Below are 27863 nucleotides of genomic sequence, written 5' to 3'. Positions count from 1 at the left end.
TCAACTTCTGTATCAGGCTCCCCACAGGGAGTCTGCTTCTCCCTCTGCCTATGTCTCTGTGTCGCTCATGAATAAATAAATAAAATCTTAAAAAAAAAAAAAAAAAAAGAACGGTGGGCATGAGGTCTAAGAGTCCAAAATGACCTCCAAAGTCAAGAACTCACCCAGAGTGCCTCTATTGGCCTTCAATGGACTTCCTTTGGGCTCCTTGTCATAGAAGACTAACTCCTGTCTATTAGATGTTGCAGGTCTGTTGTTGGGGGACATTTTCCTTGTTGAAACAAGGAATCATTTTCCATTTTCAATGAAACCTAGGTTGAGTCGGGTTTCTGTCATCTGCAAACCAGAAAGATCTAATACATAACCTCTTTCTTTATACTTTGCTCCAAAGGACAAAGAGTCACAAAGACCCTATCTTTTACCTTCAGCCTTAAAAAGAATAGGATGTTGTGTAGCGTTCCACAGAGCTTTTCATTTAAATACTTACTTGGCCCCAACCACAGACTAATTCCTGTGCTGAATATGGGACATCAAGCTGACAAGACACCATATTTGTCCTCATGGGCCCCACTAAATGGAGCAGAGTTTACAAACACATAAAATATGGCCAGAGTATGGGATTAAGTTACGCAAGCATGGTGAAGGGAGTAATTTAGACCAATCTAGTAATATTTCAAAACATAGCAAATTCTCAAATTCAAGAGTGCTTGTTTGGTCGGATTCAGTCACATCAACATTTCATTCACCAGTAAACTCTCCTTTATTTACTGAACAATGGCTCAGAAAAGCCAAAATAATGTTGTTGTTTTTTTAAAGATTTTATTTATTTATTCATGAGAGATACAGCGAGAGAGAGGCAGAGACCCAGACAGAGGGAGAGAAGCAGGCTCCATGCAGGGAGCCCGATGTGGGACTCGATCCTAGGTCTCCAGGATCACACCCTGGGCCGAAGGCAGGTGCTCAACTCATGAGCCACCCAGGCGTCCCAAAAAATAATGTTTTTTTTTTTTAACAAATTTATATTTTAAACTGGGTGTCTATTGTTCTGGTAATTCACCACACCCCAAATAAACTAAATCCAAATGGAAGATGCTTTTTTTTTTTTTTTTAAGATTTTGTTTATTTATTCATGAGACACACAGAAAGAGAGGCAGATACACAGGCAGAAAGAGAAGCAGGCTCCATGCAGGGAGCCCAATGGGAGACTCGATCCCAGAACTCTAGGATCATGCCCTGGGCCAAAGGCAAATTGCTCAACCCCCAGGCATCCCCAAATGGAATATTCTAACTCAAAAGAAGCCAGCATGATGTTTAGCAGTGCCAAACCCTATTCTCTTTAGAGTTATTCCTGGTTCTCCCATTTCCATGCAAGAGGCTGCCAGCTGACACCACCACTTTAATAGAATCAAGCTTATCCTCATCCTAGCACTGCTTATTTAACAATATTAAGTAAGCATCCCCTAGATCAGATGCTCTGCCAGATGTTGTGGATATTCTAGACTATAAGACAATACTTGCCTTCAAATGGTTACTGTTGGGATGCCTGAGTGGCTCAGTGGTACCACCACAGAATGTACAGGTTGGTGACAAGCTGATGAAAGTCACTACTCAATGGCTCTGTGTAAAGCAGGAGGCGAGGGCATCTGCTGAAATTGACCCAAGTGATCACACAGGAGTGTAGAAAAGATAGCAAGTTACCATTGCAATGAGTGACAGAGACAGTTGTCCAAGGCAGTGTTTTTCAGTGGGCTGGTTGCAAGGGAGCCTGAAACCACTATTTTTTTAAAAAAAGCATTTTTAAGAGATGAGAGTACACTATATAGGGTAAAAGCAATCATTATATATAATAAAATTAATATAATACATTTATATGTATATTGAATCCTGGTATCAAAGTGTTCTTTCTTTGGGTGGCAATCAAAATACTGAGAAGCCAACAGACCAGCTGAAATAGAAGGAATGTCTTAGGAACACTGGGGACTCAGTGCAGTTGTAAACAATTGCGTTTATGACATGCACTCATCCACATTGTAACCATTTGTGCCTCACACTTAGCCTGCCCTGGAAAAGGTAATTAAATTGAAAGTCTCCTGTTACATGCAGTGACTCAGGGAGGGAACACATAAAAATACATAAAGTAATAGATCTTATAACTTATTCTACTTAATTATGCTAATTAAAACTTTTAAGGTAATTTGACAGTAAATTAAGGGACTGAACTCCTCTGTTTGACCACATAATTATGCTCTTTGGTATCTATTAAAATTCTTCTATCAAAATATCTTTAAGTGATCTATTTAGCTTGTAAGATATATCATGTGTTGGGAGTAAAAAAATCTAAAAGGGGTTTTATTTTAAAACCACCCACATTTTATGAACTACAATAGCAAAAAGCAAGACAAAAAAACCCCACAGAACCCCGTTCTTGTTTCTAATAACTAAAGCCAAATAAATTATCTTAGAAAGGTACTCCTCCACCCTCAAAGGAACCATAAAAATGACTCCATTATAGAGAAATGCATTTATTTTCCATCCTTAATAATCTGAGAGATGCTCCATTATTATAGATGAATTCCAACTGAAACAGCCCAAAAAAATGAACATTTTCATTTAGCCAAATAGCAAATACTATTCAGAGCACAAGGCTGTCCTTCAAAATCATTCAGTCCAGACTTCTAATTCATGTGTCTACTTCACAGGTAAGACGACAGCCAGCCTTCGAAATAGTGAAGTTGCCCTGAAATGGACTCTACTCCCACCTCCAAGTCATTTAATGTCTCATTATCATTTACCACAGGAAAACAAAATTAATTGGAAAGCATCTTGCTCTTAGTACACTTCAAAAGTCGTTTGAAAAGAGAGCTGTGAAGTACTTGTTTCTTTATCTCCAGGAATCAGCTTAAACCTGGAGGGGGATGGGAGGGGTGCATGGCTATTACTCTTCCATCGAGGAGGGTTCCAACCCTGAGCACACATTAATCATCACAATAAAAGTGAATAAAAGCTATTTCATATGTGTGACACTGTTCTGGCTATCACAGAATGCAGTATTTCACTCAGGTAAAAATTTATTCTACGAAAAGTGAAATTTCAACTAACAAGATGTATAAATAAGTTCTCACTCACTACAAAAGGACTCTCAAACAGAAAAGATGAGTAATTTAACTGATTAATGAAGATTATCTTTCAGGGTGGCCTGAATTCATTACAAATTCATGAGTAGAAACAGGCAATCAATTACTTCCAACTTTGAGAAAAAAACTCAACATAAAAATTCATCTAACCCAGTAGATTTCAAACATTTTAGTCTCAGGAATCTTTAAACGCTCAAATTACTAAGGCCCTGGAAGACCATGGTCATGTGGGCTATGACTATCATAATTACCATATACAAGATTAACTGGGGAAATTTTAAAATATTTATTCATTTAAAAATACTTTAAATTGCATATTAACATAAAATAGTTTTAATGAGCAGTAATCTGCCAAAAAAAGATTCAGTGAGAAGAATGGCATGGTGTTGAAGAAATTTGCAAAGATGCAATGTCTGGACTAACGAAACAGAGACTTCTGCCTGCTTCTGCATGCATTCTGTTGCAACACGTTGTGTAGGTTCAAGTTCATGAAGAAAACCTGGCCTCATGCAGCTAAGTAGTGAGAAAATGGAGGAGTATTTTAATGGCCTTTTCAGATAACTGGATGTCCTTTCATATGTCCTTAAAAATCCACCAAGTAGTAATTTCTTTTTTTCTTTTTTAACCACTTGGATGGACAAATAGGATTGACATGCAAAAGCTGTACATAATGTATACAACCGATGAGTGCATGCAATTTGGTCAGGGTACTTTCTTACAAATTAATGGCAGGGGCACCTGGGTGGCACAGTCAGTTGGGCATCTGACTCTTGGTTTGGGCCCAAGCTGTGAACTCAGGGTCATGGGATTGAGCACAGAATCCCCTTGTCCCTCTCCCTGCCTCAGTGCCCCCCTCCCACTCATGCTTGCTCTTTCTCTAAAATAAATAAAATCTTTTTTTAAAAAGGTTCTTGCAGGGGACACCTGGGTGGCTCAGGGGTTGAGTATCTGCCTTTGGCTCAGCTCATGATCCTGAGGTCCTAGGATCAAGTCCCGCATCCGACTCCCCGCAGGGAGCCTGCATCTCCCTCTGTTTCTGTGTCTCTTGTGAATAAATAAATAATATCTAAAATAAAGTCAGAATTCCCACTTTTTTATTCCATATAAACTTTGTGGCTGTGTTACCCTTTATTTGCTTTCTGCCTGCACATTGAACCCTCTGCAAGGTCACATTGGCTAACGTGGGTTAGAAGGAAAAAAAAAAAATAGTTCTCAAAGTGTGTGGTCTCTGGATAAGCAGCATTAGCAGAGGGGGAGGGGCTTGACAGAATTGCAAATTATCAGGCCCCACTCCAGGCACACAGAATCAGAAAATCAGGGGGCGGGCCCAGGTCTTTCTTTAAATGAGCTCTCCAGGTGATTCTGATGTACACCATAGTTTGAGAACCACTTGTGTAAGGGCCAAGCCTGAGGTTGCATCTTAGTTAACTAAAAGCTAACTGGGGATTACTTTCCCTTCAATTTCCTTCTATAAAAAAAAAAAAAAAAAAGGATAACCATTTCTATCTTTCACTGTCACTGTGGGGATTATTAAGATGATATATATCTATATATAACATACATAGATAATATTTGTACATAAATGCTCAGTAAACAGTAATTGCAGGTACCATCTTTTTGTTTGTTTGTTTGTTTGTTTTAGGTACCATCTTTTAAAAGGTGTTGTGATAGGTAATGAGAAGATAAAGGCCTAAAACATGGGCTCAGCCCTGAATCTGGCAGTCAAAAAGAGGTGATTTATAAGTGATCTGACCACCCCTCCCCCCAAAAGGTAACCTTTGTCATAAAATTCAAGCCAAGATATATTTTTTACTTTCTCCCTTTCTATCTGATGGCAAATGTGATAGTTGAAGTACAGGTAGTAATCTGATTCTAGAGTCATGAAGCTGACATTACTTTTGCTGGAAATCTGTTGAGCTTCAATTCATAGTTATGTGCTAAAATATTGAAGGTGTTTGGAAGTACAGGGTGTCCCAGAGGGTGCCTTTGTTTTTGGGAATCCTAGGAGAACAGGTCTTTAATTTTGCATGGACCTTGTATTTTGAAAAAATCTCAGACAGACATGAAAATAGTAATGCTTTGAGCTGGTGAGGGATTAGTTAATCAATCTTTATTACCAGTTCTTTATTAGCAGATAGATGGATACATGGATTCTTCAAATTTTTTTAAATCACCTGGTAGCTTTGTGCATACTTCAGTAACATTAAATGGTGTCAAATATCATGTTTCCAAAATAGCTTTCGGGAATTCTATAGCATTGTGTTGATGTTGTAGTAAAAGGAAGTGATTAGCAGAAAGGTCTTGGATTTTGGACAAAACCCATTTGTTCTGTCAAAATTACAAACGAACAGTCTTTGGGGGAAAAAAAACATCTAAGTAAATGCATGCTTCTTTTTTACCTCCTGTGCCAAAAGTCAAGGCCTCATTTCTTTCTTGTTGGACGGCATGGAATAGGACAACAGAATAGTAATCCGTTCTTTTTTGCTTGTCAGTGATGTTGAACTCAGTGTTTTTGTTTTTAAATTTGAAGATGATAACATTGGTCAGGCTTTCCCATCAGTGTAAAAATTTGGTATTAATGAGTGCTCATTTGTAAATTCTTTTAAAGGAAAAGATACCTCCTTTGCTTGAGGAAAAAGTTTTGGGTTTGGTTTTGTGGCTGTTTTGTCTAATAGAGAAAAACCTTAAGAGAGAAAACTTTTCTTTTTAAAGTTTTTATTTATACATTCATGAGAGACACAGAGGCAAAGATCTCCCTGAGGGGAGCCTGATGCGGGACTCGATGCCAGGACCCGAGGATCACGACCTGAGCCAAAGGCAGATACTCAACCCCTGAGCCACCCAGGTGTCCCCTGCAAGAACCTTTTTTAAAAAGGTCACTTTTTTAAAGTGGCTCTCTTAAGAGCCACTGAGCCACCCAGGCACCTCGGGAATTCTGACATTTTTCAAAATTCAATTTGAAAAATGCTTTTTCCTACTTGTATATTTTTCAGAATATTCCCTATTAATGCCCTTCAAGTAAAATCTACTTCAGGTTTCCATTTGCCTCATGGCAGTGAGTCTGCAGAACCACCACCACTACTCCCGCCTCCCTACCCCGAGATGGTAAGAAACTAAAAATACCCAGGTCTCCCCAAAGGAGAGAGAAAAGACTTTCCAAGAGAGTGGCCCTAACAACCAAAGTGCTGATGTCTCTTCTAGACCAAACAACAGTTTAGCAGCGTCTGCTGGAGTCACAGAGGGCAGACAGCCTTCCAGCCTGACTAGCTAGGGGGAACTGCTGCAAATCTAAGAGGACCCTTGAATGGAAGCCAAAGGCCAAAGACAAAGGAAATGGAAATGTACAAGAGGAGATGTCTTCTCGGTACATTGACTCTGGATCAGATACTGGCTGTTCTACTAAAGAATCATAGCTGGGTTACTATGGATTAATCAATAGTGCCCCTGGTTCACATGGACAGCTGAAGAGCTACAGGTCCAACATGACAAACTTCCACCTCGCGAGCTACGGAATTGGCATTGTTACAACACGGCTCTTTCCAATTGTTTAAAACTCACCTACTGCGATGCACACATTTTTTCAGCAACATTCCATTTCTCAGAGTAACATAAGTCAAGGACAGGGCAAAAAGATGGCAATAATTTTATCGCAGGGAAGCCATTCTGAAAGTAAAAGCTGTAATACAGCTATTACCTAAGGGACTATCGACAGGAGCATCTTAATTTTCCTGAGACGTCCACTGTGCGGCTGACAACAGCTAGACTTGAGAATGCCAATTCCACACAGATCAAGACACAAATTTCACACATCAACATGGCAAAAGCAACATAACCAAAGGGATTAAAAAAGGAAAGTAAATACCAATGGGCTTTTATTTAAGAAGAAGGAGAAAGAAGAACCACCGGCACCCTGGTCAGACTGGAAGCCAAACAATCAGACTTTGCCTCAGTCACACATCCTATTTGCTCCTTTAAATTGCTCATTTTACAGGAATGTCCTGTGAATGAAAAAGAGAGGCTGTATGTTAGTGCTCTTTGGAAACAAAAATTAAGTGATCCACAGGATGTGATTTTCTATATTTAAGAGAGCCTATCAGGTAAATGCCCCCTAACACTGCTTCCTAAGTCGAGCACAGTTCACAAGGATTCGGAGGAACTAGAACCCTTCTAACATGCTGCTGGGAATGTCAAGTGTCACAACTCTTCAGGAAACAGTCTGTGTCTTCAAAGTTAAACATATACTTTCCATGTGACCAGCTATCCCATTCCTAGGAATTTACCCCAAAGAAAGGACACCATAAAAAGACCTACTGGCAAATGTTAGCAGAAAATTTATTTGAAATGTCCAAAAAGTAGGAACAATTCATATGTTTGTCAACAGAGGCAAAGATAAATTCCGTATAATGGAATACTACTCAGCCACAAGGAATGAATTACTGATATGTGCTATGTAGATGAATCTTAAAATCTTTGTACCAAATGAAAGAAGCCAGACACAAAAAAGTACATAAGATTCCATTTACATTAAATTCAGTAAAATGCAAACTAGTTCATGGTGACAGAAAGCAGATTGGCAGTTGTCTAAAAAAGAGAAGGGGAATGGAGATAGGCAAATTTTGGGGGATGATGGTTATGTTCAGTATCTTGATTGCAGTCATGGTTTCATGGGTGTATGCAAATATCAAAACTTCTCAGCTTATACACCTTAAATGTAATTCATTGTCAATTATACATCAACAGTTTGAAAAAAAACAACATACTTACATCTTTCAGCTACTAAGTAAGAGAAGGCATGAATTTCAGCAGCTAAACTACAGAGTAGAAAGCTATAAACTCTGTAATTCTGCTTTGGGCTGCACCTAAAGCATTACACAATCTTCTAGGAGCCTTGATTTCTCTGTTTGCATGAAGAAACTGCATCTGCTCCAGGTCAATGCAGTGAGTCTCAGTCATGGGTCAAGCACCTAAACGACTGGCCTAGTAATCATTAGCTCCCGGTTCTAAAACTAGCTCACTGAACTTAAACTCCTCCCTCAATCTCAAGGGTTGGCTACAACACTAGCCAGCAATCTTACAGAGATCTGGTGGGGTTAATGTAAAGGTTAAAACAGTCAGGACTCACTCTTGATGAAAGCTGTTCTCATTTGCCTGAGCTATTGTAACAGAAGGGTCCCTTTGCTTCCACATCATGCTGGAAGAGTCTGTAAACTATAGCCAGACCCATGGGCCAGATCCACCTCACCGTGTGTTTTTGTGTGACCTACAAGCTAAGAAAGGCCTTTACATTTTTAAATGGTTCTCAAAACAAAACAAAACCAGTATCTCCTAACAAGCAAAAATTACATGAAATTGCAATCTTGGGACTGGAACACAGCTACACCAGTTTGTTTCTATGTTGCCCATGGTCGCTTTCACCCAATGAGGACAGAACTGAAGAGCTGCGACACAGACCCTACGACCCACAAAAAAATTTAAAAACTTACTATCTGGCCCTCTATAGCAAATGTTTGCCTTGCTCTGGGCCCAATTCCTAAATGCCTCTGAGCATTTGGAGACCCTTAGAAAATTAATGCTGGAGACAGACAATTCTATTGAAAAGCAGCACAGTGAAGTGACAGTCTCTCCCCAACCTATCTTTAATAAATGCTTCTCCTTTCGGTTCAGAGCAAGACTACAGAGTGCTCCAACTTCAACATCTGCACTCAGAAGGACAGAGCAGCTCTCTCTATGGGGCCGCTTTTTCAGTAACTCAGCCCCCTACCTACATCCTCTTCACCTTCTAATAGGTCCTTAAAGCAGCTATAAAAATTTCAGACTGCTTTTAACCACTGTATTCATTAGGGCTCCTTTGGTAGCAAGTTCCCAATACCACTTGAGATAATTTAGGCAAAAGAGCAGACCAACTCCCTTTTCCTTTGTCATTAAGTATACAGGGATCCCCAGGAGCTCACGGGCACCATGCAGGAACATGAGCACATCTCTTGATTCTGCTCTTTTGTGCACATCTCCTTCATCCTTCCCTCACTGCAGACTAAGCCCCCTCCCTTTCCAGTTCATTAGCCACCAGAGTTTGCATCTCCTCTGTTCCAGAGACAATCAAGTTAGAAGTGAAATTATACCCTGCTTCCAAATGCCCAGGAGATGGGTTGAGCACAGGACCCAGTGTAGTAGTATAAATGAGTGCAGGGTGGTTCCTAGAAAATGAGGAGAGGGATCCCTGGGTGGCGCAGCGGTTTAGCGCCTGCCTTTGGCCCAGGGCGCGATCCTGGAGACCCGGGATCCAATCCCGCGTCGGGCTCCCGGTGCATGGAGCCTGCTTCTCCCTCCTCCTGTGTCTCTGCCTCTCTCTCTCTCTCTCTCTCTCTATCATGAATAAATAAATAAAATCTTAAAAAAAAAAAAAAAAAGAAAATGAGGAGAGACCTAGATAAACTACACTTTAAGCATTTACCTTGCCTACCAATATACAGGAGGAGACAAGCTATATTCATTTAAGAAATTTCCTTCCCAGGCCAAGTCTAATTAGACTCTCACGGTATGGGGCAGTCTCAGGCAACTTTTATTAAAACCCTAGGTCCCATGCCAAACTCCAGCAAACATGGATTTTTTTTTTTTAAGATTTATTTGAAAGAGAAAATATCTCTCAAATACTACAGGGAGGGGCGGAGGGAGTGTGAGGCTCAAGCATGCTCCACCCCCAGTACAGAACCTGACACACGGCTTGATCCCAGGACCCTGAGATCATGACCTGAGCTGCAACCAAGATTCAGATGCTTAACCAAATGCGCCACCCAGATGCCCCAAAAATGGATGTTCTTTTCTTATGGCTCCCCTTTGTTTCATTCCTTCTCCCAGAAATTTGAAAAATATCTATACTTTTTGGTTTCCAGCTCAGCTGACGATCACCTCCATCTTCAAACTACATTATTTCTTTTTTGCTTGCTTCCCCCTCCCACTCCACGCTGTCCACACTCACCCTCCCTCCACATGCACACACACCACCCGCTACCACCAACCACTACAAAAGAATCACCACCTCTCCTTGGGGGTGCAGTGGGGGAAACCTCACATAAGAAAAATATTCAGAAAAAAAAAGAAAAATATTCAGACTGGATGTTCCATCTCGTAGTGGGACTCGTATTTACCCAGCAGCAATCAATTACACCACTGGCAAGTATGTTAGTTATACAGAGGGCTTCTCACAAACGCAACCAGTCAGTCCTTGGGAAATTCCCATTATCTTACATCTGGCTTTATTTGTGTTTATTTAGAAGGGGTAGGGCAGCATTTGGGACAGCACCAGTCCCTCAGGTTTCAAGACATCTTAGCACTTTCAAGGCCTGTTTGCACATCCTGTTGCATGTGACATGATCTTCAATATCCCAGCAAGGGATCCAATGATCATGTACAGACAAAAAATAAAACCCTAAGGCTCAAAGTGATTGGGTGTCAAGTTCAAGCCAACGCACTAGATAGTAGAATCTTGGCTCTGGGATCCAGTCACATTTCCAGCCCAGGGTACTCTATTGTTTTATTTCATTCTGTTTTTAAAATAAGGGCCTAAAAAAAAATAATAATAAAATAAAATAAGGGCCTAAGTTACTGACCAGTTAGCATGTGGGCCTGGGCCAATAATAAATTGGGTCAGAGAATCCTGCACAGACATGACTTGGCCAACAGTTAGCTAATTAAGAGAACTGAGCAATGATTGCATGATGAAACCATTTTAGCAGAACAGGTTTAACACTGCCATGCATCCTAGGACTGGCGCTCTCTCTCTCTCTCTCTCTCTCTCTCTCTGCAGCTTTTGCTTCCCACCCTCCCACAACAGGCCTTTCCCCCATCTCAGTCCTCTGCACTCCTTTAACCTCTGCTCCAAGAGAAGCTCATCAGCTTGCATGAACTTAACCACTGACTCAACACACATGACTTCCCAAGAGGCTCTCCAGGCTGGCAATTCACACACTACCTGCTATCAACCCAAACGTAAAGAGGGCTACATTTTATCCCATCACCCCTCACGTTCACTGCCTCATTGGCAAAACAGGTCATAAAAACCTCTCCGTTTATATAAAATTATTTCATGTTCATATACATTATCTGATCTTCATGATAACTTTAGAAAGAAGTTGGCATTATCACTCCCATCTAACAGGCCACTCAATCTCCAAGCCTCTCTCTTGGGGCACTATTTCTCCACCTAACAGCCATATCAGAACCCAGCAGCACATAGACATGCTATAACATAGTGAAACCTTGAAAACATTGTGCTAAGTGAAAGAAGACAGTCACGAGAAGCCACGTAATGTAGGATTCTCAGAACAGGCAAATCTACAGTGACAGAAGTAGAGTAGTAGTTACCTAGGAGTGAGAAGGCAGAGAGAGTGACTGCTAATGGGGTTCCTCTTTCAGGGATGATGAAAATGTTATAAAATTAGACTGTGATGATGGTTGCATATTCTGTGGATCTAAAAGCCACCGAATTATACACTTTAAATGGATATATTGTATGGTATATGAAGATCTTAATAAAGCTACTAAAAATAAGTTCTGCACTTGTACATCTTGTAAATAAGATATGTCTGCTGAAATAGAACCAGGCTTAGAGCAAAAGAAAGTAAAATGAATAGTGGACAACCACCGCCACCCCCACCACCCCAGCTCCATCTTCCACCCTTCTCTGCTCCTTTCACCCACAATCTCCAGTCAATCCTGTCACTCTTGTACCCAGCAATTCTTCATCTCCCTCTAGGCCCAGTCTCTCTGCAAGCATGGGTTACTGAGACAACACCTGGAGTCTTCTGCCTCCCAGCCACATCACATCTCCCTGTCCTATAATCCTACACAAAGACGTTCAGGAGTCATCTTCCACAAAGCCCCATTTTTTAGCCCCACTCCCCTGCTAAAGCTCCGCAGTGGGTTCTCCTGAAGTGACCAATGGGTGCTGGTATCAAGTACAGTTCCTCGGGAGCCTGGCTGAACACCAGCTTTCCCGCTCCATATGGAGTCCCATCTAGTCACGCCTGCCCCCTCAGCTCTGCCTGAGTCTCTCTCAGCCTCACTCTCACAGCATCAGTACCCCCAAAAATCCCCCTTTCCTGCTGACTGGAGGTCCTGTAGGATGTACCACCTTCATCAGTTTCCCTTGACCATTCCAGACCATGATGTCTCTTTCCCTCAACACCTAGCATTAATCTCTAAGACTCACTTGATAACTGACCCAACAGAAGAACAGGGACTTGTGTTCTATCTCCCAGTGAGGGTCAAAAGGCAGCTCAGGCAGTTAGCATTGCATCTCCTGTGTCCTCCTTCCACCCAGCAGCCCAAAAATGGAATACTGTTACATACGGTGTCCCTACATTTATCAGCCATTAAAGTATACCGCGCACTCCTAGAAATAGTTACCCAAAAAAAAAAAATAAATAAAATAAATTAAAAAAAAAAAAAAGAAAGAAATAGTTACCCATTTGCTGTCTAATAGAACACTCCAGAAACCGTTGGCAACAGAAAAACTTCTTAGTTGGGGAAGTAGATGTTTTTTAAAAAAAATCATCATTCATCTTTGGTTATCTGGGAACTAGTTTTAACCAGCTTCTAGGGTGGTTCCCAGCATTGGGCTTGAGGGGAGAGAAACCATCAGCTAAGCCACACCAGCTCGGAGAAACTAACGATTTTACCCACTAGCATCCTGACTGGTTAGGAGAGAACACAATGACAGGAATATTAACACCAACTGGTATTATCTCCAAACGTCAGACTCGCTTCTCAAAGGGATGCAGGGAAGAAGCAATAGGAACCAAGGGGACAAAAGAAAAATGGCAGCAAAAATTACAACAGGGTAGGTAGCAGTGGAAAGATCAAGGTGGCCCAAGGGCGGCGGAGGTTTGACAAAGAAGCCAGGGATGAAGAAACAAGTCAGACCAGTCAGGCATAATAATTCTGGCCTTACAAAACCCCAGGAAACACCAGCAGGCAAGTTCTTCTCCTGGTGTCAGAGTCAGAGCCGTAAAATCTCTCTCCAGGTGGAGATGGGGCTCCTTGACTCAGACAGGCTCTACCTCAGGGAACCAGAGGCCAGCGCACTCCTCACCATCAGCCTTTTCGAATAAGGCCCACACAATAAGGGATGCTTAGGTGGTTAAACTGGAACTGAACTACTGTAATGGATAATGCATCCAAAAGCCTTTCCTTCACCTTTTTCGGATGCTGTTTTGTTACGTTGACACTGACACAAATTATTAAGTTGTATTCCCTTTCTAAATCTGATTTATGTTATACGGAGACTCCCACAAACTGTTTGTCATTTATTACACTTGCTAATTAGGAGCCATAAGGTCTTTATCTTGCCCAACCTAGAGTCACATGCCCAGAATGGAGCTCTGCTAAAAGCAGGACTCCTGGCTAATACTGTTAATGAGTTTAGCAATGCCAAAATGTCAATGGTTTTTTATTCGGTCAGAAAGGGCCTAATTTATCTAGTTCAGCTGCCCTTGGTAATTTGCATGGAAATGTCAGAGCAGCAATCAGGAGAAACGTATGGCAATAAAGATGATTACTAGCAGGGTAGCAAGAGTACCCCCACTGACAGACTGCTTGTGTTTCTCTTTCGCAGTGGCAAGACTGAGTTCAGAGATAAGGCCATGAAGTACAAAGAGCTCAGCACCAAAGCCTAACTACATATTTTGTCTAAAGTACAATTACATTTTTGAAATTTTTAAGCACACAGGGTATGCGAAACTTATCTACAGAGGAAAGAGAGCATAAGAAGGTGTTTCGGAGAGATCCCTGGGTGGCACAGCGGTTTAGCGCCTGCCTTTGGCCCAGGGCGCGATCCTGGAGACCCGGGATCTAGTCCCACATCAGGCTCCCGGTGCATGGAGCCTGCTTCTCCCACTGCCTATGTCTCTGCCTCTCTCTCTCTCTCTCTCTCTCTATCATAAATAAATAAAAATTTTTTAAAAAAAAAAAAAAGGTGTTTCGGAGGAAGAGAGATGGGAAGAGCAGGGCAGTTTAACAAAATTTGCTTCTACCTACCACAAAGTTTAGGATGCTAAATAGGAAAAGGCACCTAAAGGAGCTAGATCTACATTGCTTTAATCACTTCTGGAAAGAAAAAGAAAAATCTGCTTATGACTTAATGTCCTAAGACATAATAAAAATAGATTCCTTCTTCAGCCATTTCAGTGTATCCCTTCCTAAATACGGGAAGTGGTAACAAAGGTAATCATTTAAGAGTCAGTAATGGATAATACAGCTATTCACCTTTAGGTCATGGGTGTCTGGATATCCAAGCCCCAGAGGCATTCACTTCAGCTAAGTGCAACAGAATGAGGGAGCAGGGGAAGCCCGTGCATGTGTGTTGATTTGAGAGGCTGGACTTAGCCTTTTTCACTGATAGAATTCCAAAATTTACTAGGGAGACACATCAAATTCATTTCTAGTGTCATGAAAAAGAACTATACAAACAAAAGATAAAGAAAATAAAGCACTCAGTCTAGTCCCCGTGGGCTGACCTCTTACAGAATGAAAATTCCAGGCTCCTAGACTCCCAAAATGTCCGTGTCATCCTTATCCCCGCAGTGCTCCCCCCCATCTCTCCCTGACTCACTTTACCCCACATATTGTGATATAAAAACACAGGCCTATTTTCTGACACAGGCCTATTTTAACTCTTCAGCTTACTAGACGAAGCAGAGAAAATGGTAACAAGGTCTCTGCTCCCAAAGCAGAGAAAGGGAAACCCCAACATGGAACCCCAGGTGACCTGCACTCCCCACTAACTCCCATGCAGGTGGTCTTCCAAGTAGCCTGGGAGGTCTTTGCTCTTTCAATTAAAGGGCCTAGAGGCACCTGAGTGGCTTAGTAGTTGAGCATCTGCCTTTTGGCTCAGGTCATGATCTGAGGGTCCTAGGATCGAGTCCCACATCAGGCCCTCCACAGGAAGCCTGCTTCTCCCTCTGCCTATGTCTGTGACTCTCTGTCTCTCATAAATAAATTTAAAAAATCTTTTAAAAAAATAAATAAATAAAGGGCCCAAATGCTACCAACATAGGTGTTAAGAAAAGCCTTGGACACAGAGACAACTATTTCACTTTACCTCTTTAAATTTTTCTGCAAAAACTAAGGAAATCCACAAGTAAAATGCTGGCATGTATGGGCTTAAAATTTAATCCCTCCTTGAAGAAAATTAAGTTTGCTGAAAGACAAAAATATATTTGCTTCATTAAATTTTCGATCAGCTAATCTAGCTTAACTAAGCAATTTAAGTCAGTGATTGCAGCAGTACTATTTGGAATCGGACCCTTAAATGATCAAGCAAGTTTACTTTAACAGAAGGAAATATTTTTATCTAAGAGGTCCTTGTTTACATTCCCAAGCACAGACTCACAGGATATAATGCTACTGACTTGACTGCTGTGGATTCCTATGGCAAGAAATATTTTTGCTTTTCCTTGACTCAGTTTCCCCATCACTAACAATGGCAGAGTCATTATCTCTTCCACCAACCACCCAGAATGCTGGATTCACAAATTAGGCAAGTGCTAAGCATTGTGTACAGGGATGCCTCCAGGGTTGAATCTTAAACAGAAGACAGATACAACCCACAGGTACAAGACCAAGCTTAAAAAGAAAAAACAAAAAGAAAAAAAGGTTCTTAATGACACAGTTGGTTACCTTAACAGAAATTCAAGTGAATAAGAATATTTGGATAATCAAAGATGACTGATTAATTGAATATACTAACTAACTCAGTTTTTTTGCATTGAAATTTGGAGCTTGACTAGCTTTAGCTTGTGTATATTTTATCCTTTTCTTGATTTCTTTCAGTTTCACCTAAGGGAACTAAATATGGCTTTAGTTATCTGGGGCCCCGCCACTTACTCTGTGACCTTAGGCAAGTTATTTCACCTTGGTCTCAAGTTCCTTACCCTCCCAGGCACATAGTAAACACTCAAATGTCAGTCAGCATTATCACCTCTAACACTGGAAGCCTAGTGGTATAGCCATCTTTGTTCTGCTGGTAACTTTTTGAGATCTTCCATCATCCATATAAATACTATGGATTTTTTTCTTAAGTCTCAGAAGAATCTACAAGTATGATCAAGTTAATATGCCCTCACTTAATTCCTCCTCTGACAGAGCTACATAAGAATGAAGATGCAGTTTTATTTCCTTCTTCAATTTAAAATCAGGTTCTACCATGCTGCTCTCATCATAACCACGTGTTAGAAAACTCTTCCAATGACGAAATATCATTATTTCTCTCTCAGTAACTTTTAATTACCAAATACATTTGTCCACTTTAGGATACGTTCCCTTCTCTAACAGCTAAACTAGAAATAGGAATAAGCTTATTAGAATTCTAGCAACACCAGTAACAAAATATAATTAGTTTCTTAGAATTTATGAGCCCATTCTTTCAACAAAACACAGTAATTATTCTTTAAAAATGAATACGATAATGCACGGAGTGCAAGGAAACACTTCAGTGAGTGAATTAAGGGACATTATTCTCCTATCATAGACTATGTCTCTTTTACTGTGTTGTCCTTTATTTATTTGAATTTTCCATCAAGCTAAAAAAAAAACCCACTATCATGTGGGTAGGCAGCACAGCATCACAAAAAACGTACTAATGTTGACAAGATGGCGTGGATTCCTGCCAGCAAGAGTAAGGACAGAAACAGGGCAAGCAATAAAGTTAGTACTACCATTTCATCAATCTGAAAACGTTAATGAACTAAGAAGAGAGAACCATTAGTTCCGTGATAATAGAAAGAAAAGAATCTATTGTATTTGTATTTATCAGAACAATTCCTGGAAGGCTAAAAGTGACATTGGACAAACTTTTGGAGTTTAAAATAAAAGCAGAATTTCCTCCAAAGCAGAAAAGTGATTCATTACCAATGACTGAACCAATGTATAGTCTCTAGCAAACAGGAGGAATGCCATGACTGTGTGTCCTTCACCTTTTTGGCAAAGTTCCATTACCAGCTCCAGGATACTCTACAAGGGGAGCAGAGGCTTCCCAATTGCTCAAGAATTTCCAAAAGCACCTACAGGGAAATCCCTGTGGATGAGCAATGAGGTCGTGGGGAATTCACAGAAAGCTGAGTCAGGGATTCTGTCCACTATTCAGAGTCATGCCTTCAACATACAGTCTTTCAAAAGAGTCTTCTTTGATCTTCTCATATTGTGTTAGGCATTCCAGCAGAACACATAAAATACCAGACATTCCAAGCCGCTGAAGGTGCTTCCACACTTGTAGGGCACGAAAAACTTCAGCATGAGATGTTAGGATGAGGCCACACACTTTAAACCACTTAACATGTGCATGTAGAGATTAAAATGAAATAGAATTTTTAGAAAAGGGGTGAGAGTAGGCATGTAGTGGTGCCAAGCTGAGTCAGCTGGACCAAATGAGGGCATTTTCATGATTAATTCAGATTAAGAAATGCAAATAACACTGTGCAAATGGACAAGGTAATAAATATCAGGAAACTCCTCCATAGTAAACAGGGTGATGAAAGAAACACAGTGATATCAAAAGAATAGATAGGTTAATAAAATCTTCCGCCCCAAAATATGCTGTTCCCAATTTCTTTCTTCATCCTCCCAATTCTGCCTATTTTGTTGTGCCCCTAAATTCCACTAATTATGGACTGCTCTCAGGTTTATCTGTACCACTGACACACAGAGGAAAGCAGAGTTTTAGCTCTCTATAGAGAAATACAGTTTCTCCAACACACACAAGTTTCTGAACATTGTACACCCACCAGCCATATGAAGCAGGGTGGGGGACTTCCAGGAAGTCACTGATTAGTGCCACACAGGGACTTACTTCAGCCACACTATCAGACAACACCTACATCCTCTGATGGCCTGGATGCTTGTTCTAATGTGTAGTAGCAATTAGAGCCGAGCATAAAGCAGATTCTAGGATTAGAAACTAATCAGTTCCTTCCTCTGCCTTGCTAGGAATGGTAATTCTTAACAAACCAGCTTCCTCCCAGGAAAGAGGGAAACCATTAGAGAAGGATCTGTAGTAAGCTGGGATCACTTCACTTTGACTAAGGATACTTTGAGGGCTAATGAAATGGAAGCCAGACTAGCACTCCGAAAACATTTCCAATCATTCCATCAAGTTTCTACTACAATCCTTTGATGGACCTAATCCTGGGCTATTGGAATCACCAAGTATGAAGGCTTTCACCATCCAAATTCCCACAACCAACTCTTTCTATTTTCAGGCTTACTCCTGAATGAATGAATGCTCTAGCTTATGCTTGAGAAAATACGTTTGTATTCAATGACATTTCTCGGCAGGAAACCAGGCTCTGACACTTCCTTGTACCCTATGTTCCCAGGTTAGCTTTCAACATGTCAGAGAAGGGAGGGATTAGGGTTCAGAGGAAAGCAAAGACAATTTTTTCAGCTTTCGGCCTTCCCTTTACTTCCTGAAAGCAGCAAAGACCTGAGACCATCCTAGCAACCACAGCCTCCAGACAGGTCATCCAGGGTAGGGCCACAGGGTTAAAGAACTCCTTAAATGGGCAGCTCGGGTGGCTCAGCGGTTTAGCGCCGCCTTCAGCCCACAGCTTGATCCTGGAGACTGGGAGTCCCACATCGGGTTCCCTGCATGGAGCCTGCTTCTCCCACTGCCTGTGTCTCTGCACCTCTCTCTCTCTCTCTCTCTCTCTCTCTGTCTCTCTCTCTCATGAATAAATAAAATCTTAAAAAAAAAAAAAAACTCCTTAAATGAAAAACAATGACCATAAACTCCCAAAAAACAAAATCTGATGCTACAAAGCAGGCCCTCTTCCCTTCAAAAACAGAAATAGTTACTCTGAAAAAAGAAATAGCTACGCTGATTCCAAGAGCTAAATTGATTACCTGGCATAGTTTGTAAACCAGGAGGTTGTTCTAGATTAGCATTTTGGCCATGTCGGACCCTGGAAATTTAACAAAATCCCCTACCCCTGGACAAGCAGAGCAGGACTGACTCTATTTTGGGCTGTACCCGCCTTGTGCTGACCTGCTTATTACTTAGGGCACTGCCCCGCCCTAGTCAAAGACCAGGACACACCCTAACCGGAACTCCGGCTCAGGGGACCAGCATGACTGCAACTTTCTGCGTATCCCATTGGCCACTGGCCCCTATAAAGTTCCTAAGCCTCTTAGTCTCGGGGTCCAAGTCCCTGCTCCGCTGCATCCAGTATACTTGGACCCAGGCTCGAGCTTGTAAATAAACCCTCGTGTGTTTGCATCAGTGTCGGCTCCTTGGCGGTTTCTCAGATTCGCTATCTTGGGCACAACAGGCCATACCCACTTTAAACAAAAATTAAATAAAGCCTTTAACTGTAGGTTTTCAAGTAATAATTTTGTTGTTATTTATAGAAAGTTAGCATTAAAACTGAGAAATACTAGTTAGCAATTCATAATGTAACACTCTTTGGCCAAAAAATAAATTTCAGTAGCCCCTATAATTAAAAAGGACTGGGCAGGGGGAATCCATGGGTGGCTCAGCGGTTTGGCTCCTGCCTTTGGCCCAGGGCACGATTCTGGAGTCCCGGGATCGAGTCCCACTTCAGGCTCCCAGCATGGAGCCTGCTTCTCCCTCTGCCTGTGTCTCTGCCTCTCTCGCTCTCTGTCTACCATAAATAAATAAATAAAATCTTTAAAAAAAAAAAAAAAAAAAGGACTGGGCAGCCCCGGTGGCTTGGTGGTTTGGCACTGCCTTTGGCCCAGGGCATGATCCTGGAGACCCGGGATCGAGTCCCACATTGGGCTCCCTGCATGGAGCCTGCCTGTGTGTGTGTGTGTGTGTGTGTGTCTAATAAATAAAATCTTAAAAAAAAAAAAAAAAAGGGACTCCATGGGACCCCAGGAATTAAGCTTCCTACAAATAGATGGGTTCACAGAAAACTCTGCAACAATAGGTTAGTAGCAGACTGTGCAGAAACAGGTTAATACCAACACACGTAAGAAGGAAGCAATACATTCTTAGATGTGCACATGAAATATTCTCTTTAAAAACAGCATTCTGGGATCCCTGGGTGGCGCAGCGGTTTAGCGCCTGCCTTTGGCCCAGGGTGTGATCCTGGAGAACCGGGATCGAATCCCACGTTGGGCTCCCAGTGCATGGAGCCTGCTTCTCCCTCTGCTTGTGTCTCTGCCTCTCTCTCTCTCCCTATGTGACTCTCATAAATAAATAAAATTTTAAAAAAAATTAAGAAAAAAAAAACAGCATTCTAAAATTGGCTTCACACATGGTGGTTTAAAAAAAAAAAAAAGTGAGTTCACTCCCTAACCCCCCTTCCCCCATAATCCCCATCCTACAGCCCCACGGATCAGATGGTCAAGGCCACAGTGGCCACAGTTAGGTTGGTCCCAAAAGTTAATAAGGAACTGTGAAGCAACCCAGGCTGGCTGCAGATCTGCTGCCCAGCCTTGCTGGCCTTGCTGCACTTTATCCCTGGTGCCATCTGACACCCAGCACTCTGCCACCATTTGAAAGGCATTCTGAAATAAGGAACGGGCAGAAAACTAAGCAAGCAGGCCTAGGTAGAACCTAACAGATGGTCCCAATTTATTACAGACCGTGGGTGTGTGTGTGTGTGTGTGTGTGTGTGTGTTTACACTGATCTTCTTAGTCTTTGGATTACTTTACAAAGACCATCCCAGGACCCCAAGGCACCTTTGTTTTTTTCTTCTTTAACATCAGACAGCAACACTGCACAATATACAGCTCAGTTTCTTCATTTACACACATTTTCTCCCTCTCAATCTTGCTCCTCCCTCCATCTGCTCTAAAGATATAAGAAAACAAAATTGTGTTGATACATTACCTATATGAACAATGAAAACTTATTTATTCAATAATAGTCCGTGTTACATTCCATAAAAAACTTTAGAGTTATATTAAAATGTGTTTTTAAAGAAAATATAAAGAACTTAAATTTTTTTAATTTAAAGAAATTTTACTAAAAGAACATACCAAAATGTTACCTGATAGTATAAGACTTTTTTGTTTATTCCTTTATTTTCCAAATTTGGTATATACATGCATTACTTTTACGATTATAACCACATGCCCCTTACTCCTTACCCTGCTCTTTAAGAAACAATCAAAGGCAGAAATGCTCATGTGTGATGAGCTAATCAAATTTTTCTTTAAAAAAAATTAAAGAACCATGGGGATCCCTGGGTGGCTCAGCAGTTTGGCGCCTGACTTCAACCCAGGGCGTGATCCTGGAGTCCCAGGATCAAGTCCCATGTTGGGCTCCCTGCAGGGAGCCTGCTTCTCCCTCTGCCTGTGTCTCTGCCTCTCTCTGAGTCTCTCGTGAATAAATAAATAAAATCTTAAAAAATTAAAGAACCAAAACTTAAAAAACATAACTTATTTCAATTATAATGCTGATTCTGAACCAACGGCATCAATGTGTATATTACATATACATCCAATGCTAGAAGGCAGAGACTACAGTTCTCTGAGCTGCATTTGAATACACACATTATCTGGTTGCTTCATTCTACTCCTTATTTATGTGTTCTGTGAGGTACAGGCATCTACTGGGAGTGGCTGGAACAGAGCTCATCAGCTCCTCTGCACTGGGAGCAAACAGCCATGAAGGCCAAATATTCCCAAATTCTGACCAATTTTTGAGCCCTATTATCACATAGCCTACTGCACATTTCCCCTTTGAAGACCAACAGCCATCTCGAATTCAGCATGCTCAAATCCAGACTCATCATTCCCTACAAATTAAGATTTTCCACAAAACCCCAACCTCACTTATCAGCATAATCCTCTCAGAAACTTGGATATCATCCTCAATCCCCCTCCTTCCCTACAACCTATCAACCCCCACCAATCCGAGTTCCTACAAAGATGCCCATTCTTAAGGCCATGACCACATGGTCTGAGAAGGCTGTAAGCACTGTGCACACACAGCAGGGAATTCTGGAATCAGACTCCAGTTTAAACTTAGCCCAGCCACCTATTGGATGTAGGGTCTTGGGCAAGACCCTTAATCTGTCTGAGCTTCCAACAGCTCACTACCAAACAAACACCCCTAAAGATAGGGCCCTTATCCTATCATGGAGCTGTTGCAAAGTTTAAATTAAGGTCATTCACTCTAAAGGGAATGCAGAGAGCTAGGTTCTATGCAGGTGCTAGTTATCAGTGGTGAATAGCAGCCACTTTGGTAGGAAATACCAAGTCCACAGGCCTGTGCAGTATATGAAGGGCTAGAACACAGAAATAGCTAATGCCATCAGAGCAGAGGAGACAGCACAGCATCTGGACCAGAGTAGGAATATCGGGAAAGACTTTGGAAAGGACACACACTTAAATCCTAGGAGAGAAACAAACATAAGGTAGATACACAACAGTTGAAGATATGGGTAGTGTAGGAAGAGCAGATGTGAAGTTCTGAGACCAAGGGATAGTCAGGCACCTCCAAGTTACTAAAAGTAATTGAGTTGGAAACTAGAACATAAGGGTGAGAGGCAGCCAGAGATTGAGCTACAGGGGTCACCAGGGGCTAAGGGATTGGGTACCCTGAAATGAAGAGTTTTAAGCTGGGAAAGGACATAAAAAAATGCATGCAAAGTGCTTCACACTTTTGATCGCTACTCCTTAATACTGTATGTAACTGCCTTCCTTTTTACCACTATATAGTCTGGTTTATGTTATCCACAAGTTTACAAACTAATGTCTTTTTTTCTTAAGCTGGCCTCTTCCTATTAATAATTAATGTTAGAGTTTTTTTTTTTTTCAGTGCATAAAAGGTAATAAAGCACAGAGACAGGACCCCATGGGCAGAAAGAGCTGCTGTTAGAGTATTTTTAAAACACAATTTACGGGTGCCTGGCTGGCTCAATCAGCAGAGCATGCAACTCTTGGTCTTGGGGTCATGGGTTTGAGCTCCATGCTGGGCATAGAGATTACTAGGGGGGAAAAGGCAACTTAAATTCTTTCCTCCATTTACTTGGTGAATTAAAGGTGGGGAAAAGACCATCAGTCTTTACCTGGGCTCTTTGACAGAAGAACAATGAAAAGATAAATTTTTTATCATAAACCTCAGAACTCTATGTAACTGATCATACTAACTTTCCAATTCCAACTGCTGTGCTAAGAAGTGTTTCTAAGATATTGCATCAGCCTCATCATTTCAAGGCATAATACATGCCCATCTTCCCATCCATCCCACATCAGCACCAGCAATTCAGGGCACTCAGAGTCACCCAGAGCATCGTCTGCTGACTGCTGTGATGAAGACTTCATTCTACCACTGAGGAATGCCACATTTTCAAGGAAATCCACCCAATAACCCAGACCTCACTGGAATGATTTATAAGCTCCATATAGTAACCTATGACTACTGGAATTTTTAAAATTAGTGAAATGAATTGAAATCTTTATCCTTCCCACCAGATTAAGAATCATTCACCCCAGAAAAGCAATTAACATATATCTGCCACTTGCAAATGAATACTGACACTTAAATGCAGGGATTTCCCTACCTCTGTAGAAAAGGATGTCATTTTGCATGTGGTGCAAAATTATATATAGAATTATCCTCCACATCTTCATCCTTAAATACCACACACTCATTTCTAATTTGGAAAAAAAAAATCTTGGTAAGGTTAGAGACATTAGGTTAACCATTCTTGCAAGTTCTACGATTTTACTTTAGGTTACAGTATGAATGGACAATAGTAATTTCTAATGGGATGCGTTTGAACATGACTTTTCTGGTATGAAAGTGACATGTGTTAGAAAGTATAGATTTAGACTTTGAAATGCATAAAGGAAAAAATACTTGCAAGATGAAACAGAAGTAATTGCTTCACTTGAAATATTTCAACGAAATCTTAGTATTGTTGTCGTCCACATTTATCATTTCTAATATAATAACATCATCTAATTCCAGCTCCTGGAGCTACTCCTACCATCCCAGGCCTGGAACCTACTTCCAATCAGCTTCCACTCTGCTCTCTCTTCTTAAGAGAGATCACCAGCCAGCCTCAGATACTCCCAAGACACAGATGAAAACATCTCTCTCCAACCCCAGTCGTACTGGGTTAAGCTTACTGAGGTAAACTCAGTGTTTGCCTTCAGGACAAGATGGAAGGGAGGTATAGCCAGGATCTATCTGCAGGGACAGGGAACCCGAGCGTGGATAGCAGGGCTTACACACTAGGTCATAAATAAGTAGTTGCCCTTTGTGTATTTTTTCTACCTCTTAGTTTTTGGGTATATTTTTTTTAACTGCTTTTCTTGATTATTAACTGTCATGTATCTTGTCAGCCACCCTAGAAGTATGCTGAGAAAAAAAAAATTTCTGGCCATGGGCCACCCCCCACCAGGTAAGCTTCTAAGACAGAGAAATACATAAATACGTCATATGATAGAGTGCTGGGGGAAAGTCAGTAAAATGAGTCATGCTGCCAGCCTGCATGGGGTACTTGGCAAGCACTGACTGGAAGCTGAGACAGGCCTCCTGAAGGAGGTGTCATGTTGTAGGGTCTAAGATGAGCCGCTGTCCCCATGGAAGGAAAAGCAGGAAGAGAGAATAGTGTGCAATTCTGTTTGCAAGGGCAGAAGGGGGGAGCAAGATGTTTGGTTTTACCTAAGACCTGTGCTCCAGCTTTCCACGTTGGATATTCACATCATCAGACACATACTTGGGAGGCCACAGCTTAGCTGATGAGAGACTTTTTTTTCTTTTTTAGAAGATTTTATTTATCCATTCATGAGAGACAGAGAGAGAGAGGCAGAGACACAGACAGAGGGAGAAGCAGGCTCCATGCAGAGCCCTATGCGGGCCAAAGGCAGACACTCAACCACTGAGCCACCCAGGTGTCCTGGGACTAGTTTCAGCCATGGGACTGGGCAACATCACTGCAGGTGTCTACCGAGGTGGAAGCTCAGGCGTCCAAAACTTCACTTCACGACCAGAAAAGTGAAACTTAGAGCCTGAGGCTCATTTAGGCCTCCAACCCTGGCCATCTCCTTCCTGTGGCCCTCAGGCACATACTCTTCAGCAAAGGACCAAACCTAACAACTTCCAAGCAGGAGAGACGTCATTCCACCACTTCCTCCTGTCTGATGATTAGATAAAACCTCAATCAACACACTTAAGAAAAAGCAAAAACCTTCTTTCAAATGAAAATGTCAGCCACAAGCAGCACCAGCAACGCCTTCAGGGCTGTGGGGCACACTCCAGCTCTCTCAGACCCATTTACCCAGGCCTGCGTCTCCCCTCCAGCAGATGGGGCTCCTCCAGCACTCTTGCCGGCTCAAGCAAAGCTCCCATGGCACCGCTATCTCCCCACAGTTACCAGATCAAAACTTGTAAGGGAATCCACAAGTATGCATCCCTGATAAAGTCTCATCTTTGTGAAATAAGGAGTCACACAATACATGGACACCATCTGTTTCTTGGCAGTGCATCCTCCTCCTGGGCCGGGGTGGGGGGTGGGGGTGCTGATCCCCTTCTCTCTCCCACTTTCCATCAGCAAATAGGTGTGGTTCTACTGGGCACAACAGGGACTGAAGACGCTACAGCCCAGACAAAAATAAAAACAATTAATATACCAAAAGAGTAACAGAAAGCAATTAGTGTTGCGTGCCATTTGTTAGCTCATTAACATTCTGCTCCAAGAATCACCCCCCCCCCAAAAAAAAAGAAAAGAAATGAACCACCTTTCTTTTCGAAGGCTTGCCAATATTTAGAAAAAACAGTTTCCATTATACAGTCTCATTCATTTCGGGAATATAAATAATAGTGAAAGGGAATAGAAGGGAAGGGAGAAGAAATGGGTAGGAAATATCAGAAAGGGAGACAGAACATGAAAACTCCTAACTCTGGGAAGGGAAAGGAACTAGGGGTGGTGGAAGGGGAGGTGGGCGGGGGGTAGGGGTGACTGGGTGATGGGCACTGAGGTGGGCACTTGACGGGATGAGCACTGGGTGTTATTTTCTGTATGTTGGCAAATTGAACACCAATAAAAAATAAATTTATTATTTAAAAAAGAAACAACAACAACAGTTTCCCTCCTAGTGAGTTTTTGGCATTCAGATCCAGAGAACAAAATCATCAGGGGGCTGTAAGACGCGGGATCCCTAGATATTTTCTTCATGACTTATCTATCTACACTTAAGAACTTCTTTTACATTATTCCAGTGCTTCCAACCACAGCTCCTAATGTTCTGTTTATAAAGTGCTTCTGTTCTCCCTGGCACCATCACTGTAGCAAGTAAGCACCATCGGAGCAAAACAATGACAAGTTAGTTGGGTTATCACTGCAGCAGCACAAGATAACGAATAGTATTTACCAGACACTTTGATAAGCGCTCCAAGGCTTATCTCCTGGCCTTCACAACATTTGTCTAAGGTGGGTGATACTATTCTAACACCACCATTTTATAATAGGGAACACATAGCCCAGAAAAGCAATTATCAGACTATCCAGCTAGGAAGAGGCAGAGCTAGGATTTCAGAGTGAACAGCTTCACCACAGCATAGTTTCACACACAGACAACGGAGGTAACCTGACTCAGTAGAGTAGTACAGAAGGTGCCAAAACACCAGAGCCTTTCCTCATCATTTGACATATTCCCCAACCCCTGTATGTCACCATCACTAGCTGGGGCCATTTTGAATGTAAGATGGTAAGATAGATGCTCTGTCTTTCACACTTTGAGAATTGAAGGGTCTGAAGGCAGCTTTCTCAGCATCAGACCCATCCTTTGCCAATAATCACACTTGTGTCCAGACAGCATTTTCATAAGCAACTCAGAAGCCCCAAGTGAAAACCCAGTCTTGGAAGGCCCTACTAGTCACAGCAGAAGGTGGACTACTTTCTCCCCACATGTACCAAGGTATCCTGAAAAGAGGATCCCACATTTGAGTTTAAATCTACCCCTTCTAAGCTACAAGTAAAAACTCCTCGTGTCTCGGGGTCCAGCTCACCTATTTTTGCCACTGCTCACTATTATTACTCTATTAATCATCAGTTGGGGCACCGCAGCCTCTGGACTAGCTCATTCCTCAACACTAGCCCTCTTATATGAGGGCTTACTGTCATCCAAACACTTAATCAAAAGTGCTCCCAATCAAGCATGAAAATAAATTAGATTTGGTTTAACCAGGATTAGATTCATAGCACCAAGAAATAAAGTAACAGTTATCTAATCTAACAGGCCAGCCTCAGACTTCTTGGCTACTCTCCACAGCCCTCCCCACCCCCTTGCTAAAACCCTCTCCTAAAACTCCTCTTTAAATACTGTGAAATCACGGGATGCCTGGGTGGCTCAGCGGTTGAGCATCTGCCTTTGGCTCAGGGCTTGATCTCAGGTTCTGGGGATCAAGTCCCACATGAGGCTCCTTGCAGGGAGCCTGCTTCTCCCTCTGCCTAGGTCTCTGCCTCTCTCATGAATAAATAAATAAAATCTTTAAAAAAAAAATACTGTGAAATCACAGCATGTGCAAAGTAACTCTTCAACTGCCGTGAATAGAAAACTCTGGTGCATGCCCAATGTTGCTAGGGGGTGTCTAGCTCTAGCTCCATAGGAAAAGCTGCTGGTCATGTGCCTGTGAAGCACAAGCTGGCCCCACAATGCATTCGGAAACCACTTCTTCCTGGACACAGTGGAGGAAGGAGCCTCCTGGCTTGGGCGGAGTCTGTTTGTTTTCCGTGGGGAAGCGCTTTATTCTC

General features: G+C 41.8%; 1 protein-coding gene across 7 annotated transcripts in view; it reads right to left on the bottom strand.

Moving 5' to 3' along the window:
* Positions 1 to 27863, bottom strand: part of MCC (MCC regulator of WNT signaling pathway) — a 309780-nt gene that overhangs the window by 268978 nt on the left and 12939 nt on the right. The window lies entirely within an intron of this gene.

The sequence above is a fragment of the Vulpes lagopus genome, chromosome 3 (genome assembly GCF_018345385.1).
Source record: "Vulpes lagopus strain Blue_001 chromosome 3, ASM1834538v1, whole genome shotgun sequence".
Lineage (NCBI taxonomy): Eukaryota > Metazoa > Chordata > Mammalia > Carnivora > Canidae > Vulpes > Vulpes lagopus.
Note: the sequence above shows the minus strand (reverse complement) of the source record. Positions and strands in the feature narration are given on the sequence as shown.